The sequence below is a fragment of the Vicugna pacos genome, chromosome X, assembly GCF_048564905.1.
Source record: "Vicugna pacos chromosome X, VicPac4, whole genome shotgun sequence".
Classification (NCBI taxonomy): domain Eukaryota; kingdom Metazoa; phylum Chordata; class Mammalia; order Artiodactyla; family Camelidae; genus Vicugna; species Vicugna pacos.
Window position 1 is genome coordinate 42289597 of NC_133023.1, and position 7598 is coordinate 42297194.

Here is a 7598-nt window from a genome sequence, read left to right on the forward strand (position 1 = left end):
AAAAATTGAAATTCGATTAAAAATTTAAAACCAATCTCTAAAAATTGAAAACAAATTGGAATGTAAAACCCAATTATATCACAATTATGACATAGTTTCCAAAGATAATATTACCCCCAGCAACTTTAGAACACTGTGTTTTGAATGCATACCCTTAATGGAATATATTCCACGGACAAATAGAGCTGCTAAGAAATCTTAGATTTCTTTCAGGAGTCTAATTGTTGGTAGAAATATTGGTTTTGTTGCTTTATTGCAAAGAAGCCATTATATAAATGTTATTAGGAACCAAGATTTTCGGTGTAAAAGTGCCACTTTTGAAGTATAAAATTTTAAAATTGCACCAACACCTTAGAATATTAATTTTGAATTGGAAATATCATGTGATCCAATGACTTTTTTGTTTCTCTCAAAGAAAAAACATTCTTGCTCTGTTCATTGAAAATACCTAGAAGCAGTAACACCCACTATCAGTGCACACCTCTAGCACCCTTATCTTGTTATCCAAATACATCTCAACTAAAAAGAACCAGGACTCCTTGGAGAAATGGCTGATTTCAGATCTGGAGCAGGAAATGTCTCATATGAGCCTGGAACATCTTTTCATACTCGAAACCATGAAAACTTTCAAAGTTTTACTAGTGTCATGTCAAAAAAGTACAGGAGAAAACTTGAAAGGGTTCCCACTGGCCAAATGAGGGACAATTGAATCATCAAATAGAATAATAACTATAATGGATCAAAACACACTAAATATTTTTTACATTTTTATTGAAGTATAGTTGGTTTACAATGTTGTGTTAATTTCTGGTGTACAGCATAGTGATTCAGATAGATAGACAGACAGACAGATCTTTTCATAGTCTTTTCCATTATAGGCCACCACAAGATATTGAATATAGTTCCCTGAACTATACAGCAGGACCTAAAAATATGGAACACTTTACGAATCTGTGTGTCATCCTTGCACAGGGGCCATGATAATCTTATCTGTGTTGTTCCAATTTTAGTGTATGTGCTGCCAAAGCAAGCACACTAAATGTATTTTTTAAAGAAGACAAAAACCATGAGTTCATAATGACACTAAAAACAAGAAGCAAAAGAAAAAATTTAAACAAAAACCTCATTTGAACCATTGGAACCATAGGGCATCAATTCCTTACTCTAATGTTGGCATTTGTAATGACAGAATTATATCTTTATCTTGTCTTTTCTGTATTAACTGCATCTTGAGTTGATGAAGGAAAGTTTTTACTTATATAAAAATGCCAGTTAATAAATGTACAAAAGTGATAGAATTTTTTAAAAATTACCACTCTGCAAGTCCTAATAAAATTACTGATTCAGGCAACACTCATCAGTAGATGAAATCATGAAATGAAAGGTTGATGGGAAATTTTCCATGGAGGGATCAGGCTATTACCACCTTAACCCACTGATGAATCTTAACATCATCAAAGCAGGACCACCAGATATTATATGCCTCCTGGTATGGAATAGGAATCTCATAGCACCATCTATGGAGTATTCTTGCAAATAATGATGATGATGGTGATGATGATGATAATGATAATGATAATAATAATAATAATAATAATAATAATAATAATAATAATAATAATAATAATAAAATTACCTGAATGCAACAGAATCCTTAGAGCTAACTTCCATCTCCAGGAAAAGTGGGGAGTAAAGAACGTGTTAAATGACACCACAAGGGAGCAAACAAATTCAGATGTCCTTCTACAGCACAACTGCAGTCAAGGGCATGACACAAAAAGTGGGAAGAGAAGACTTGCTCTAAATTAAGGGACCCTCAAGAGACGTATCAAACAATGCAAGATGTTCTAATTAGAACAAGCCCACTGTAAAAAGACATTTGATTATGAAGATAATTGAGTAATTGTGGACTTTACAAGGAACTATTTCTGTAAGTGGAATAGTAGAATAGTGGTTTTATAAAATTATGTCCTTTCTTAGAAATGCATACTGAAGTATATAGGGATATGATTCAATATCTGTGATTTGCTTTTAAATATGTTAACAAAAGAAAAAAAAGGAAGAGATGAAAGAAATATGGCAGAATCTTATTCATTGTCCAGTCTTGGTGGGGTGTCTGTGTGTGTTCATGCTACTACTCTCTGCTCATATGTTTGAAATGTTCATAATAAAAAAGTTAAAGTTTGTTGAGAGAATGAAAGGGGGCCCAGACTAAGGAAAATTCCAGCAGGGAGGGTATAGCTCAAGTGGTAGAGTGTGTGCTTAGCATGCATGTGGTCGTGGGTTCAACCCCCAGTACCTCCATTTGAAAAAAAAAAAAGAAAAATTTCAAAATAAGTTGGAAAGAAGCATTTTTATTCAAGCCAGGGGTAAAAGCCTTGTTTAGATTCAATAACTAGGACAGTGAAACACGAGTGAGAAATGTACCAAACCATTCCCAACTGTATAGACACCAAGTGGACCATTCCTATGATAAGAATGTGGGGGTTTTTTAAACAAAAGAATCATTAATGCTAGGGGCTTCTGGATACCATTAATATTCTATTTCTTGAGCTGAGCAGTGGTTACATGGGTTTTCACCTTACAGCTACTTGTTAATCTGTATGTATAACACTTATGCACATTTCTGTCTCTTGCATTTCACATTTTAAGGTGTTTAATTTGTAAAAGCATAATTGAATGGTAAAACATGGCACTCTTTCTCCCAATTCACTGCAGCCTGAACTTGTTAAGCAGACCACAGCAACTCCACTAAGGTGCTTTTGCCCACCTGGTAGTGGAGTACTGTTATTTTAGAGAAAAGAATAGGAGGAAATGAAGAACTTTTGACATTTTCTAAAATGTGCTTATCTCCCCACCTGCTTGGGGGCGGGGTAGGTGGTAAACAGAAGAGCACAGGCAGAAGGGAACCAGGGCTCTCCCATCAGTAGAATGTTGGAGTTGATTAAAAATGAAGCACTGTGGCTATAAGTGTATGACTCGGTTTCCCCTATTCCCCACCCCCTACAGCTCCGCCTGTTGGATCTTAAGTGCTTATCTCATAGAGACATGCCTTTTTGGAGAACTCTTTCTTCCCCTTGCAAAGGGAGGAAGGCTGCTTCAGGGTGGATCGTAGGGTGGGGAGCTTGAGTCCAGCTGGCCTCTTCCACCCTCATTTGCAAGTTCTTCTTTCCTCATTGCTGTTCCTCGCCATATCCAATGACCTCACCAGAACAATCTTTTCTCCTGAGGGCCTAAGAAGAACATGGGTTGGAAGCTAAACTGAGGGCAAATCAAGATGGCAGGAGTCCAGGTCAATATCTCTGTGTTCAAGAGAAAGTCTTAGGTTAGCCTGGCATTCAGGGTCTGGCCCATGCCAGAGGAGCATCCCTCACCCAGGCCACAACAGATTGCCCCCACCGTGCTCCAAATGCACCTTGCCCTCTGGGACCCCCAAGCCTTTCAACAGTCTGTTTCACTTCCCTAGGCACCATTTTTTATTTAATTAAGACATGCATGGTCCTAATTATATGTCTTGACTTTATTATGAACACTTTACAATTATTACCTCATTTATCCTCACAACCCTATGCTGTAAGCACTATTATTACCTCATTTAACAGATAAGGAACTTGAAGTATGAGAAAAGTAAAAGGCATGGATTTAAACCCAAGCAGCCTTGGAGCCAGAGTCAGTGCTCTTAGCCACTATATTATATATTAGCCACTACACTACATGTGTATGTGTATATACATATATACACACACTATATATATTAGCCACTACACTATGTTGCCTCTTAAACATCTTCCAACTCACTTCCACTTCTTCCACACTTATCTTGGGTATCAACACCTCTCCCCACACCACCCCTGACATCTTCCAGCTGCCACAGCAACCAATTCCCACCTTTGCTTCCCATGATGATGAAACATTCTGACGGCTTATTTTACTTTTTTCATTTTTTAAAACTTTTAATTGAAATATAGTCAGTTTACAATGTTGTATCAATTTCTGGGTTACAGCATGTTTCACTCATCCATATACATACATATACTCCTTTTCATATTCTTTTTCATTATAAGCTACTACAAGATATTGAATATAGTTCCCTGTGCTATACAGTAAAAAATTGTTGTTTATCTATTTTATACATATTAGTTAGTATCGGCAAATCTTGAACTCCCAATTTATCCCTTCCCACCCCTTTTCCCTGCTGATAACCGTAAGTTTGTTTTCTATGTCTGTGAATCTGTTTCTGTCTTACAAAAAAGTTCATTTGTGTCTTTTTTTTTAGATTCTAGTTATAAGTGATACAATATGGTAGGTTTTTTTTCTCTTTCTGGGTTATTTCACTTAGAATGATGATCTCCAGGTCCATCCCTGTTGCTGCAAATGGCATTATTTTATTCTTTTTTATAGCTGAGCAGTATTCCATTGTACATATATATATACACATATATATATACACACACACATATATATATACATACCACAACTTCTTTTTTAACATTTTTTATTGAGTTATAGTCATTTTACAATGTTGTGTCCAGTGTAGAGCACAATTTTTCAGTTATACATGAACATACATATGTTCATTGTCACATTCTTTTTCACTGTGAGTTTCCACAAGATCCTATATACAATTCCCTGTGCTATACAGTATACTCTTGTTTACCTATTCTGCATATGCCTGTCAGTATCTACAAATTTTGAAATCCCGGTCTGTCCCTTCCCAACCCCACCACCTTGGCAACCACAAGTTTGTTTTCTATGTCTATGAGTCTGTTTCTGTTTTGTATTTATGCTTTGTTTGTTTTTTTAGATTCCACATATGAGCGATTTCATATGGTATTTTTCTTTCTCTTTCTGGCTTACTTCACTTAGAATGACATTCTCCAGGGACATCCATGTTGCTGCAGATGGCCTTATGTTGTCATTTTTATGGCTAAATAGTATTCCATTGTATAAATATACCACAGCTTCTTTATCCAGTCGTCTGTCGATGGACATTTAGGCTGTTTCCATGTCTTGGCTATTGTAAATAGTGCCTCTATGAACACTGGGGTGCAGGTGTCTTTTTGAAGTAGGGTTCCTTCTGGATATATGCCCATGAGCGGGATTACTGGATCATATGGTAAGTCTATTCCTAGTCTTTTAGGAATCTCCATACTGTTTTCCACCATGGCTGCACCAAACTGCATTCCCACCATCAGTGCAGGAGGGTCATATCACAACTTCTTTATCAGTTGATGGACATTTAGATTGTTTCCATGTCTTGGCTATTGTAAATAGTTTAAAACCTTTTTATTGAAATATAACACATATTAAATGTACAAGAGGCATAAAATGTACAGCTCTCAATGAATTATTACTAAGTAACCACCCAAGTAATCAGCACGAATATCAAGAAACAGAACATTCCCAGCACTCCGGAAGGTCTCCTGGGGCTTCCTACTCAGACTCCAAAGGCAATCAAGATTCTGACTTCTATCACCATAGATTAGCTTCACTTGTATTAGACCTTTAAATAAATGAAACCATATAGTATGTGCTCTTCTGTGTCTGGTTTATTCTCCTCAGCATAATGTTTGCGGAATCCATCCATATTGTTGAACATGGTTGTGGGGCATTTATTCTCACTAATGTGTAGTATCAAATTGTGTGAATATGCTACAATTTATTTTTCATTCTCCTGTTAATGGCATTTGAATTGTTTCCAGTTCAGACGATTACAAATAGTGCTTTTATGAAATGAACATTATTGTATATGCCTTTTGGTAAGCATATATAAGCATTTCTGTTGGGCATATATCTAGGAGTAGAATTGCTGGGTTATGGGGTGTGCATATAGTCACCCTTAGTAGATATTGCTAAGCAGTTTCCAAAGTGATTATATTAATTTATTCTCTCATCAGCATTGTTTGAGAATTTCAGTCACTTCAGTTCTCATATTCAGCATTGTCTTATTCTTTTTAGTCATTCTAGTGAGTGCAGTTTTATTTCATATTTTCTTGACTACTAATGAAGTTGTATGTTTATATCTTCCTTTCTAATCCTTATGTCTTTTGATTTATTTTTTTTGCTTTAGTGCACTAGCCAGGACCTCTAGTACAATTTGAATAGAAGTGGTTATAGTGAGCATTCTTGTTTCATTCCCAATGTTAGAGGGAAGGCATTCAACATTTCCCAAAGAGGTGTGATGTTTACTATAGGTTTTCTGCAGATAATGTATATTAAGTTAAGGAATTTCCCTTATATTCTTAGCAAACTAAGTTTGCTAAGTTCTTTTGTTATGATGATTTTTTTGGTCTATGGAATTGATCATATAATTTTTCTTCAATACTTTGGAAAATTTTGTGTAAAATTAGAAAATTGGGGAGCTTGCCTTAAATATTTTGTAGAACTCCCCATTGACAGTTTCTAGGCCTGGAGGCATCTTTGTGGAAAGCTTTTTAATTATAAATTCAATGATATAATAGTTATAGGATTATTCAGATTAAAATTTTTTGTCAAAGTTTTAATAAATTGTATTTTTCCAGGAAAGTCCCCATTTTATTAAAATTTTCAAATGTATTGGTATAAAGTCCCTTATAATACTGCCTCATTATATTTTAATGTATCTCTGACCCATATTGTAGTGCCCCCTTTTGCTCCTGATACTAGTTATGTGCCTTCTGTATATTTTTCTGGATTTATGATTTTTCTAGTTTTTTTTTCAAAGAGCCAGCTTTTAGCTTTCTTGATCCTCTCTGTTTTAGTTCTGTTTTCTATTTCATTCATTTCTGCTCTTATCTCTGTTATTTCTCTCCTACTTTCTTTAAGTTTAATTTGCTTTTTCTAACTTCTTGAGATGGAGGTTTTTTTTAAAAACAGGTTTAAGGCTATAAATTTCTCTCTAAGCAAACATAGCCTTAGCAGCATCCCACAGGATTTCAGATATAATATTTTCATTATCAGTCAGTTCAAAATATTTTCTAATTTCTGTTGTGAGTTTATCTTTGACTCATGAGTTTTTCTCCCTCTCCAAAGCATGGTGCCCAAACTTCAGTGGGCATAACAATAACCACTTCAGGGTCTCGTCAAAATACAGTTTCATCTCAAACCTCCTAAAATAGTATTTCTGGGACATTGGCCTGGGGATCCACGTTTCACAAACTCTGCCAGGATTCAGAGGCAGGTGGCTTGCAGGACCACAGTTTGGTAGTAGAGCAAGGGTTTCCTAAGGACAGAGAGCAAGTCCAATTCACCCATATTGCCAGTGTTAGCATGCAGCCATGTTTAAGAAGTGAATGAACCAATGGATGAGGGAAGAAAGGAAATTTTTTAAATTGCTTATATCAAGAGAATTGAAATTACTGAATGCTATAAATTAGGGGAACCACTATGACACTATTTGGTCCCAATTTAATCTAGTCAGGATAGAAATATTTTTTCTTTGCCTCCGGAACCTCTGCCTGTAAGGCTTTCTCCTCACCTGTCCCATTCTGCTGTCCTGGAACACAGCCTTAAGTCTGGGTGCGTGCCTATCTACTGGCCCAGAGAAAGTAGGGGTGGCACGAGAGGTGATGTCCTGTGAAGGGCTGTTCAGAGATGGGCAGCGCTCCCTGTCCTGTCCC

At 36.1% G+C, this 7598-nt stretch overlaps 1 non-coding gene across 1 annotated transcript; it reads right to left on the reverse strand.

Annotated features, from left to right (window-relative positions):
* Nucleotides 1-927: 927 nt before the first annotated feature.
* On the reverse strand, nucleotides 928-1034 carry LOC116277177 (U6 spliceosomal RNA). Its single transcript, XR_004186661.1, has one exon. It is a non-coding gene; the product is annotated as a U6 spliceosomal RNA (small nuclear RNA).
* Between the last annotated feature and the right edge of the window lie 6564 nt (nucleotides 1035-7598).